This window comes from Canis lupus, chromosome 13 (assembly GCF_011100685.1).
Source record: "Canis lupus familiaris isolate Mischka breed German Shepherd chromosome 13, alternate assembly UU_Cfam_GSD_1.0, whole genome shotgun sequence".
Lineage (NCBI taxonomy): Eukaryota > Metazoa > Chordata > Mammalia > Carnivora > Canidae > Canis > Canis lupus.
The window spans coordinates 4,615,018-4,620,085 of record NC_049234.1 but is presented as its reverse complement, the minus strand read 5'-3'; the positions used below and the strand labels follow the sequence as shown (position 1 = coordinate 4,620,085).

Sequence of the window (5,068 nt, the reverse complement as noted above, 5' to 3'; positions counted from 1 at the left end):
TAGTTCTGGGGTTAAACCCAGTAATGGTAAGCACTAGTTATCCTGCCGCTCACCCAGCGCTTGGGTCAGTTTTAGGGACCCTCTGTCTGCCCTCCCTGATTGTATAAAGAGAATAGCTGGGTGTGGTCCATGGACTCTTTCTTATTGAAAGTCATTTAATTAGAATGGGAAGTCCAGGGCAGCCCCGGTGGCGCAGCGGTTTAGCGCCGCCTGCAGCCCAGGGTCATGATCCTGGAGACCCGGGATCGAGTCCCACGTTGGGCTCCCTGCATGGAGCCTGCTTCTCCCTCTGCCTGTGTCTCTGCCTCGCTCTTCGTTCTCTCTGAATGAATAAATAAATAAATCTTAAAAAAAAAAAAAAAAAAGAATGGGAAGTCCATTGAAAACCAACTCAGGGAGCAAGGCACACATGTGTTCCTGGCTCTTGATAATGCCCAACTCTTTATTTTTTTTAAGACTTTGTTTATGTATTCATGAGAGATACAGACAGAGGCAGAGGCAGACTCAGGCTCCCAATGGGGAGCCTGATGGGGGACTCAATCCCAGGACCCTGGGATCATGACCTGAGCCGAAGGCAGATAGATGCTCAACCCCTGAGCCACCCAGGCACCCCGAAAATGCCCAATTCTGGATTGCTACTGGTATTTCTACCTTGTTCAGTGGGGCTGAGCACTGAGCTCAGATAAGCAAGAAGGTACAACAATTTTATCTTTCCTAGTCTGAACAAGGCAAGTCTCAATGCTTCCTCAGGAAAGCAAGGACTTGGCCCCTTTTGCATAAACTGCTGGGGCATGCAGTGCTACAAGAGAACCCAGAATCTGGGTCTCGCGGGCCGAAGGAGGAAGATGGCGGTGGAGTCGCGCGTTACCCACGAGGAAATTAAGAAGGAGCCGGAGAAACCGATCGATCGGGAGAAAACGTGCCCGCTGCTGCTGCGTGTTTTCACCACCAATAACGGCCGCCACCACCGAATGGACGAGTTTTCCCGCGGAAACGTGCCGTCCAGCGAGCTCCAGATCTACACTTGGATGGATGCAACACTGAAAGAACTGACTAGTTTAGTAAAAGAAGTCTACCCAGAAGCTAGAAAGAAGGGCACACACTTCAATTTTGCAATTGTTTTTACAGATCCTAAAAGGCCTGGCTATCGAGTAAAGGAGATTGGCAGCACCATGTCTGGGAGGAAGGGGACTGATGACTCCATGACCCTGCAGTCACAGAAGTTCCAAAGAGGAGACTATCTGGACGTAGCAATCACACCTCCAAATCGGGCACCACCTCCTTCAGGGCGCATGAGACCATATTAAGTTTTATTTACTATTTCTTGAATTATTTTTCAATCAGTTATGTAAAATAAATTCTTTTTCCTTCCCTCAAAAAAAAAAAAAAAAAAAAAGAGTACCCAGAATCTATTCCAAACTCTGAGATTTGGCTCCATCTGATTTATTTATTTGTGATAGACAGAGAGAGAGAAAAAGGCAAAGACACAGGAGGAGGGAGAAGCAGGCTCCATGCCGGGAGCCCGACGCGGGACTCAATCCTGGGCCTCCAGGATCGCGCCCTGGGCCAAAGGCAGGCGCTAAACCGCTGAGCCACCCAGGGACCCCTGATTTATCATTCCTAAAGTCCTCTTAGCAGTATGTATTTCTTGCCTTTTTTTTTTTTTTTTTTTAAGCCCCTGTTCTTGTGCGCGCTTCAGCAGCACATATACTAAAGCCCCTGTTCTAACCAGGCTTCTGAGTTACATCTCATTTCTCATAGGTGGAAATTATTAAGGCGTCTGAGATCATCCCAACTGTAAGAGTTTGCAATCCAGGGAATAAAGAGAGCAAAAAATATTCTGTCAAAATATTTTAAATATTGAATTTTAAGAAGCAATTTTTGAGGCTTTGAGACACTAATGTATTCTTTACATCAAGTTCAACCAAAGGGATCACAGAGAGCAGAGAAGATTGTTTCATTACTGAGAATGAAGTTCACCTCTATTTCACAAGACTGGGACATTTGAGAATTAAGACAGGCTTTGCAAAGCACTTGCTAGTTTGCCTGGCTCATATTAGGTACTTAATAAACTCAGTTGCCACTCTGTTTTGCTTATACCAAATTAACTCTTCCATTTAAGAAGATTCTTTAAAAAAGAAGAAGAAGAAGAAGAAGAAGAAGAAGAAGAAGAAGAAGAAGAAGAAGAAGAAGAAGAAGAAGAAGATTCTTGCTCTCTCTAGAACAGCCCTTGTCACAGGTTATGTGCAAATAAAATTACCTGGGGCTTTTGTTAAATTGTAGATTCTGGCTCAGTGGGTCTGGGATGAGGTCTGACCATCCAAATTTCAAGCCAGCTTCCTGGTGTTGCTGAGGTTGCTGAAATGAGATCCATTTGAACTATCAAGGTTCTACCTTAGGGGTTAAAATGATCATCCCTAGGGCATCTATCTGACTGGCTCAGTTGGAAGAGTGTGTGGCTCTTTTTTTTTTTTTTTTTTTTTCTTTCTCTTTCATTTCAGGTCAGACTTTTCTCTTTTTTTTAAGATTTTTTTTATTTATTCATGACACACACATACAGAGGCAGATACATAGACAGAGGGAGAAGCAGGCTCCATGCAGGGAGCCCGATGTGGGACTTGATCCCAGGACTGGGGGATCACGTCCTGAGACAAAGGCAGACGCTTAACCACTGAGCCACCCAGGCGTCCCTCAGGTCAGATTTTTGATCAACATCATATGAGAGCACGTGACTCTTGATCTCAGAGGTTGTGAGTTCGAGTACCACATTGGTGTAGAGATTACTTTTTTTTCTAAGATTTTATTTATCTATTTGACAGAGAGAGAGAGAGCACAAGTAGGCAGAGCAGCAAGCAGAGGGAGAAGGAGAAGCAGGCCTCTCACCGAGCAAGGAGCCCTGATGCGGGGCAGACACTTAACTGACAGAGACCCTCAGATGCCCCTAGAGATTACGTTTTTACAAAAGGATCAGTCCTACTTATTTCCACCTGACAGTTGTGAATATGTTGTTTCATCCCATGTGCCTTCCTCTACCCCAATCACCTATTCAGATCCTCCATAACTTTCAAGGAGTACTTTAAGCCCCACTCTTGATAAAAGCTTCTTCCCCAATTTTTGCAGCCCTAAATGATTAATATCATCTCTGAAGCCCTGAATCAAATTTAATAAGACTGAAGAGTTAGTTAACCTAAAAAGTTAAAGTGGGAAAATAATTTAAATATACCTGCTTTAAACTTTTAATACAAACATCTAAATACACATTTTTTGACCAAAAAATTTTTTTACATGAGGCCTGTTCAAGTAGGTCTTCCTTAAGAAGCATTCTGCTTCAGCTTTCTTCCAATGCATCCCTATCACATATTGTTTAATTCCACTGGGTCTGACATTTTTTTCTCAAATTTCCACAGATTTCCTGGCTACACCTAATCTGATCACATTTTTTAAAAATGACTTGCCTTCATTTATTTAATTGTTCCATAGCCACTGCAATGCTTTCTTTTTGCCCCCAGATTTCACTGGCTTCATAATATTTAAGTTAGATTAGGTAGTTACAAGAAGAAGCACAGAAACAGTGCTGGAAACCAACACAACCAACTGTTGCTAAAAGTATGATTCATCCATGAGAGAGGAAGGGGGAGGGGCAGGTGGGACCTGGCAAAGATGCCCCTCTCCTAATCCCAGGAACATATGAATGTTACCTTATATGGCTATGAAAATTCATACCGGGAAACCTCACTTCTCATAGACTCCAGAGGCCAGAAGGGGGAGCCCACAGGCACTACCACTTGATATCAGCTACAGACCCCAACAGGAAGAATCTGCAATTAAGGACCTCAGCAGGAAGAGAGGCATGTTGCTAGTTGCTGCTGCTTTACTACTCCAGCAAGAGGAAGGAAGATTTTTCTCTTTGCCTGGCAACAGCCCAGACAATGATACAGTCACAATTCAGCCAGTGAAAAGCCACTACAATTTGAATTCCCAGTTTATTCCAATGGACTCTTTGTTTATAACAGCCTCCTCAACTTCCACCTTTCCTCCATAAAAGAACGTTCCTCTCCCTTGTTCTCTGGACTTGCCTCTGGCTTTTGCTATAGCTTGCTTGTTCTGACTTGCAAATCCTCTGCTATTCTCAAACCCATGCTGCTGGTAAAATAACTAGCTGTTTTACTTGTAATGTCAACATAGCAAATGGGATTTTGCAGATGCAAGGAAGAGAAGGATTTTGAAATGGGGAGATTATCCTGGGTTATCTGGATGACCCCAACATAATCTCTTATAAGGGTCTTTAAAAGAAAGAGGCAGTTGGTGGTATAACATATGACATATACAAGCAAGAAGTCGGAGTGACATGAGGAAGGCGCCATGAACCAGGATACAGAAGTTTTCTAGAAGCTGAAAAAGGCAAGAGAACAGATTTCCCCCCTCATAACCTCCAAAGGAACTATCCTGGCCCAACACTTGCCCTTAGCCCAGTGAGACTGATTTAGGACTTCTGACCTCTGGAGTTGTAAGATAATAGAACTGTGTTTTAAGCCATTAGGGCTGTGGTAATTTGCCACAGCCTTCCATGGGTACTAAGACAGGACCCAGGGGTCCTGCTCTGGAGAGGTACTCAGAGTGCTGTGGGCAGAATGGTCCTGAGGAAATATGTCAGACTGCCTGGAAACTGCAGTCAGTGAAGAGTAATCAAAAGTGCTTCTATTGTAATTAATTTGGCACTGTATTTTGCTCACTAATTCTTTCATATGTCTAGCCAGACAGATGGAGAGATTTTTGAGGGTATCAATATATTCTTTTGTCGGCTTTGCATCTTGAGAGATAGCATTTTAAGTCAGGAACTGATCACTTTAGTTGTTTATAATTAAGAGATGGTCTGTGTGGAATGTTTGTGGCTTAATCTTAAGATTAGTAAATTTAAAAAATTTTTTCCCTGTCAAGAAAATTGGATTCTCTACTATGCTAAAAAACCTTTAAACTAGGAGACCTGAGATGGAGGACATATCACAAGGTTTTGGAGGCCTACCAGCCTGCTTTTTGCTATTGCCAACACTATGGTCTGGGACCTGGT

General features: G+C 43.2%; 1 pseudogene; it reads left to right on the top strand.

Moving 5' to 3' along the window:
• LOC475060 (histone deacetylase complex subunit SAP18 pseudogene) lies at nucleotides 823-1,375 on the top strand (annotated as a pseudogene).